This window comes from Elephantulus edwardii, unplaced genomic scaffold (genome assembly GCF_000299155.1).
Source record: "Elephantulus edwardii isolate Elephantulus edwardi_28Jun2011 unplaced genomic scaffold, EleEdw1.0 scaffold00012, whole genome shotgun sequence".
Lineage (NCBI taxonomy): Eukaryota > Metazoa > Chordata > Mammalia > Macroscelidea > Macroscelididae > Elephantulus > Elephantulus edwardii.
This window is the reverse complement of record NW_006399762.1, coordinates 8,331,575-8,338,840: the sequence shown is the minus strand read 5'-3', so window position 1 is coordinate 8,338,840 and position 7,266 is coordinate 8,331,575. Positions and strand designations below refer to the sequence as shown.

The following is a 7,266-nucleotide window of genomic DNA, read 5'->3' as shown; positions in this document are numbered from 1 at the left end:
AATTTTACCTCCTCGTTGCCTATTTGGATACCTTTTATTCCCTTCTCTTGTCTTATTGCTATTGCTAAGACTTCCAAAACAATATTGAATAAAAGAAGTGATAGTGGGCATCCTTGCCTAGTTCCTGTTCTTAAAGGGAATGCCTTTCTTAAGTGTAATAAATCATCTCTTATCACTCCACCATCTTTTCCTTCTTTCCAAATTGCATGCCTGTCCCAACAATAAACCTCCAGACCGGTATAGCAAGTTACTTTGTTCTCTTCCATTATTGCTCCTCTCTATACCTATAATTTTCTCCATGTAGTTTTCTCTGTGCGTTGTTTCATCATAATAACTGTTATTGTTACACCTCCTCTCTTTTATTGTTATCTTTTATAGTTCCCATCCTGATAAAGCACTATTAATCATGCCTAACTGGTGCCCTGAAAATGCCCTTTGATACTGTCAGATTATTTTTTTTCCTTCTTCCTTCTTCGAACTATTCAACTGTTGGCCTGTGGTGCATACTGTTTCCATTGAACTGTAATGATGCAGGGAGGGTAGTGCGTTCAGAAAATTGTATAAAAGAACCAGTTAATTACTTGTGGTCTGATGGATAGGGCCTCAAAACTACACTGATCAAAAGAGAATTTTCTGTCACTAGTCTAACTACTAAATCCTGGTCTCATACATTTTTAACCCTTCTCTTTGTTTTCTCAAGGGAGCTCTGGTGGCTTTCTAAGAGATGTGAACCCAAAGTTCAATCCCACCAGCTGTTTCATGAAGGAAAAATGAGCTATCTCCTCCTGTGTAATTTATAGCCTATGAAAACCTTCTAGAACGAAATTGGTTTGACTTCACAGTAATGTATATTTTATTCCTAGCAATGAAGATAACATATAAGAAAAACTAGAACTCTTTGAATTTATAGTAAGTATATATAGTTTTTTGTTTGGTTTTTTTTAATCCCCCCTTTCCCTACTCCACCACCATCCCTTCCTACATTTGCCTACACCATTCAACACCCGTCTTTCATTGACCAGCCCCTCATGTGATGGCCTAAGTCTCAAGTCATCAGGATTTCTGTGATTCTGATCATATCATGCTTTTGTCAGTCTCCTATGATGCAGCCAGTATGACTTCAATTTAAAATTGTTAAGTACAACTATCATATACAGCTTCTTTTCCTGGAAGGTTCTGAGAAAAAGTCCTTGTTCTTAAACTTCCACTGCAGAATTGACTTAGGGATGATAGAGAATTGATGCCTTTGAGCTGTGGTGCTGGAGAAGAGTGTTGTATATACCGTGGACTGCTGGAGAACAAACAGATTTGTCCTGGAGTGGATGAAGATGGAATGCTTCTTAGAGTCAAGGATTCTGAAGCTTCGTCTGACATACTTTGGGCATGTTGCAAGGAGGGACTGGTCCTTAGAGAGGGACATCATGTTTGGGAGAGTGGAGGGATGGCACAGGAGAGGAAGACCCTCAATTAGATGGGTCAGTTCTGTGAGTGGAGTGGTGGGAATGAGTGTGTTTGAGACGCCGAGGTTGGCACATGATCGAATGGCATTTAGGGCTCTTGTACATAGGGTCACTATGAGTTGCAAGTGACTCAATGCACATAACAACAACAACAACAACAACAGCATACATAGTTTTGGCACATGGCCAGGAAATATTGGTCCTTGGAGAAGGAAATCATGCTTGGAAGGGTGTAGGGACAGCACAAGAGAGAAGATGACCCCAGATGAGATAGATTGTTACAGTAACTGGAGCAATGGAGGTTGGTGTGTCAGAATTAGACTGGCTCAGGACAGGGCAGGATTCAGAGCTGCTGTACATAGGCTCGCAGGCGACTGGATGACACATGACAATAACAACATAGATATGCATCAATCAATAGATATAGAAATATCTCAATGCCAAGAAAACAAAGATTCTTACTAGTAGGCAACATCAAGATGGATGGAGAGGAGATTGAAACTGTCAACAGGTTCATCTTGCTTGGATCTGCAATTAACACCCTTGGTATGAGCAGTCAGGAAATAAGCAGATGTGTTACACTGGGAAAATTCTACAGTTAAGGACTTCTCCAAATTATTGAGGAGCTCTGTCTGCCTAGTGGATAGAAAGTTATGCTACCAAGTGAAAGGAGGGTGGTTTTAATCTGTGGCCCTCAGGCCTGGTTTTAAATGTTTTGGTCAAACATTCTTCTAAGTGGTGTAGCACTGGTCTGTCCATTTACTATACAGAGCAAATGGACAGACCAGTGTTTGGTGGAGCTTCCCAATCAATTAAAACGAGTTTGAAAGCAGGAGTGGCATCCACTTCTGAAACAGCTTGCCTCCAGAAGCTCTATGAACTTGGAAAAATGATGAAAGTTTACAAGTATTCAGGTCTTTCTCATTCATAGAGTGTCTATGAGTCATCTACGACTCGATGACACCTAACAACAACAACAGCAATGATGTCAATCTGAGGTCTAAGGTGTATCTGATGCATCTGAGAGGCAGACAATGAATAAGAATGACAGAAAAAGAATTGACGCCTTTGAGCTGTAGTGTTGGAAAAGAGAACTGAACATCTCATGGAGGGCCAAGAGAACAAATAATATGTCTTGGAGAGGGGGCAGCCAGTGTGCTCGTTTGAGGCAAGAATGATGAGGCTTCACTTCACATACTTTGGGTATGCTGCTAGGAGGGGCTATTCCTTGGAGAGGCATGTGATTCTGGGAAGCGTAGACGTTCAGAAAAGGAGAGGAAGACCATTAACCAGGTGGACTGACATGGTGACTGCTGCAATGGGCTCTTGTATGTCAGGAAATATGAGGATGGCGCAGGATAGAATAGGGTTCAGATGTTTTGTTTATCGGGTCACTATGAGTTGATAGCACGTAACAACAACAGCAATAACATAGATACATATGAATACAGCGTTCTATATGGATTGCGTCTCCATGACAAGGAAACAAGATTCTCAGTTTTGAACCAATGGGCAACAGTATGATAGAGAAAAGATTGAAACTAAATTACTTCATATTACTTGGATCCACACTTGGTACCAGCAGTCAGGAGATCAGGTAACATAGTTGTACTGGGTATGTCCAAAGTCAGGGACCTCTCCAAATTATTGAGGAACAATGATGTCAATTTGAAGAAACAGGTGCATCTGATTCAGACCATGGGTTTTTCAGTAACTTGCTATGCATCTGAGAGCTGGAGAATGGATAAGGATTACAGAAGAAGAATTGATAGCTTTGAACTGTATTGTTGGAGAAGAGTACTGAATATACCATTGACTGAAAAGAAAAAAAAAAAACCAAACAAACCACAAAAACAAAAACCAAAACAGGTATGTCTTGGAAAAGATGCAGCCACAAGTACTCCTTCAATCCAAGGATGGCAAAGCTTCACCTTTCATACTTTGGACATGTTGCTAGGAGAAGCTATTCCTTGGAGAAGGACATCATGCTTGGAAGAGTGGAGGATGGAGCGTAGGCAAAAGAGAAGAAAGCCCTGATAGCAATGGATTGGCATGGTGACTGCAGCAAGGGTTTATGTATGTCAGAGATGAGGATGACACAGGATTGGATAGGGTTCAGATCTGTTGTTTACTATGAGCTATGAGTCATACTTGATGGCAATTAACAACATCAACAATAACAACAACATATCTATGCGTGAAAAAACCTATCTGGAACATATTACCTGTGCCTAGTATTTCATTTCATGCTCTCAAACTTTCATTATGTTTGGACACTATCTTGGTTACTCTCCTTTTCTAGTAAATTCTCCAGTGTTGGCTTCCCACCCAGTAGCCTGAAGGTTTATTGAATTTGAATATCATATATGTTTTTTTTCAACACACCATCTTGGATATTAGCACATATTCAGTGAGGTGTAACCCTACTCCTATTCTGGGTATTCTGATTCAGTTGCAAGTTGTGTCCAATATTTTAATATGAGGACCATCTTAATGACCTAAGTATCTCTATCATTGATATTCATCATTACATACTAACTGCCTATCACATGCAAACATACTTTCCCCAATACATTCTGATTCATGATGTCCCTTTATAGTGTTTCTGAGGCTATAAATCTTTACCAAAATGGTCAGCCAAAGAAAATATGTGGATATGAGCCTTCAGCTTCCAGATTAGCAGCCCAACATGATCCTTGACCCAACATGTACCCTGATAATATGGTGGGTTTATGTTAGACTTCTAATAAAAAATTCAACAATTTAAGTCTAACCATTCTTCAGCCCAAATCTAGGCAGTTGGTTCCTATTAAATTTTACTGCTTTGAAATCTGATAGGTGATTGGAATAAGTTGGCATGAACTTGATGGCAAAGGGTGGGTAAACTTAAACCTAGCCTAAGCCCTACTGATCCTAAAAACCCACCCACTCACAGCCTTGGAGTCTATTCTGAAACCCTATATGGTATTCCAGAGCTGTAAATCTTTGTGCGAGATTTTCCATCTTTCTTCCACAGAGCAGATCCTACTCTTAAGTTAGCAGTTCAACATGTTTTGTGATAGGCTGCCAGATATTTCTTTTAAGTAATGTATTGTTTATTTCCTGTCAACCTTATTTCCACTTTTTAAAAGATTGATGAAACAGTTTAAGACCATGCGGTGGTTGTTCCGACCCACTCAGTGGCCTGAGCAGCGGAGGCTGCAGAACAGTCTTCAGTTGCAGGCGGAGCGCTCCAGTCTTCAGTGGTGAACTGATGAATCGGCACAGAGGGCACCTGGATGCCTTCAGACCAGCCCGCGACCTCAAGCTGAGCAGCAGTCAATTCAGGAGCAGAGGCCATCCATTCATTATCCCTGAAACTCCTCCTTGGTCACAGCCTTTTCAGCAGCAGCCTGTTCTTCCTTTCCAATCTCTTCAGGATCTCTCTAGAAGTACAGATCAAGCCTCACCCTCCCATGGGTGCTCCCGGGAGATTGTGCCACGCATGCACAGGACTTCTCGGGCCAGCATACACCACATCAGACCCACGGAGTGATCTCCCTTCTTGTTGCATGGGATAGTAATGTCTACATAGCGCAGAGGACAATCTGTGTTACACAGGGCAATAGTGGACAAGTTAACATAAGCTTCTGTCAGAGGCTGTTGGTCAGTAACCACCAGAAGATGAGGCTCTCAGAAGACTGCCTCAATCTGGTTAGTGAAGGTTTCAAGAGTGAAGCACCTGGCAATAGGAGTGGCTGTAGTAGCAGCAGTAAACTTCAGTACAGCCCTATGGCCCATATTTCTGGAGGATACGACACTGGCATCTGCTGAATTTTCAATGGCAACAATGGCCCAAGCAGCCAACAGAAGCTTCTCCCAGGTCCTCTTCTGGTTTATGGCATCACTTTTCCTTTTGTATATGTACTCTTTCACTTGGAAGTCAAGGTTGGTGCTGCCCAAGTATGTTCCTGCTGCGTGGAATTTGAGAACATCCTCCTCCTTCATCTTCCACTGAAGAACATCAAGGGCTCTGGACATTGTATAAGTTTCCCTCTAAGTTACGATGGGAACCAGGACCTTTCTGGGGGTAGTGAAGAAAGTCCACCAGGTCTTTTTAACCCTTATCTCATTCTCATTGTCTCCAAGTTGAAATTGACTCATAGCTGATCCATTGTTGGGCTTCTAAGGCTGTAAATCGCTCTGGAGGAGACTGCCATCCTTTTCCTGAAAAGGTGGTGGGTTTGAACCACCAGAGAGGCTTGGTGTTTGGGCAAACAGTGCAACTCCCTATAGATTAGGCCACATAGAACTCCCTTAACTCCTCTAAATTTAACCTGAGTTCAAGTCTGCGCCATGAACAACTGTAGGCAATTGGTCTAGAAGCACAAAGAAAGAAGTCTTTGTGTCATTTTTGTCTAGTATGGAAATAAGAACTGAGAGCATATTTAGTAATTATCATCTGAAGCTATAGAATGTGATATATCAAACTTCTTACCTGAGATGAAATTTCTCTTACCAAAATGAAACACAGAGCCTGCATTCAAAAGATTCAAGATTCCGGGCATGACCTGTACCAGTAGATGGCATCCTTATATTACAGATTGAAGAAAGCATATTGTGTATTGTCACAGAGAGTAAAAAAAACAAAACACCAACAACATTTAGCGTTGTTTGAGAAGCCTACCTAACTTATTCCTTGTATCTTCCCCAACCTGCATTTCCCCACACACCCATCTTCCACCCCCAACATGTCTAGTTGCTATTATCTCTAGTCACAGGAAAATATTTGTTCCCATTATTCATAGTCAACTGTTAAGAACAGGAATATACCACCATTGGTGGGCCCAGTGCGGGATGGGAAAAGGACATTATGTAAGGGAGGTGGAGGGTCAGAAAATGAGAAAATCCTCAAGGAGGTGGGTTAGCAACTAAAACAACGACTTTACCACAACTGAGATTTTGAGAATATGGTGCAGAATTGAGCAAGGTTGTGATCAGTTGTACAGAGGTTCACCATGAATCAAAGTCAATGTGACAGACACCTAACAACAGCAACAAGTGTATGATAAACATTCAGGGCTCCTGTTGAAAAATCATTGAGGATATTAAGAAGCCAATGACAGAGAACCAAGCCAAGCATGAGATCCTTTCGAGTAAGGAAATGTGACTGTGCAGGTTATTTGTCTGTTTGGCCAACTTTGCTAAAGAATTTTAAAACTATCTCTGTCCTCTCCACACTCACTGGCATTACAACACCCTAGGATATGCAAGAAAGGTGTGCTTAAAAGAAAAGAAGGCTCTCTGAGTCTTTCACAGACATAAAAAAAAATCTTATTTATTACTTCCGGAAAGTTGTTGTTGTTATGTGCCATAAAGTCGCTTGTGACTCATAGTGTCATTATGTACAGCAGCCCTAAACTCTGCTCTGACCTGTGCCAATCTCGCTGTCTCCAACACATCCATCCCGATTATCCCAGTCATCAAATCAATCCACCTCCTAGAGGGCCTTCCCCTCCTGCGCCTACCCTCCACCCTCCCAAGCATAATGTCCTTCTCACAGGACTGGTCTCTCCTTACAACATGTCCAAAGTACGTCAGACGAAGCCTCAGAATCTTTGCCTCCAAGGAGCAGCCCAGGTTAACCCTCTCAAGAATGAATCCTTTGTTTACTCAGCAGTCCATGGTACCCTCAACACTCTTCTCTAACACCAAAGCTCAAAGGCATCAATTCTCCTTCTATCCTACTTAGTCATTGTCCAACTCTCTGATGCACAACAAGTGATAGCAAAGACCATGGCCTGTATCAGATGGACCTTAGTCTCCA

The 7,266-nt window shown here is 41.8% G+C and overlaps 1 pseudogene; it reads right to left on the bottom strand.

The window, feature by feature from the left end:
- Positions 1-4,605: 4,605 nt before the first annotated feature.
- LOC102852958 lies at positions 4,606-5,480 on the bottom strand (annotated as a pseudogene).
- Between the last annotated feature and the right edge of the window lie 1,786 nt (positions 5,481-7,266).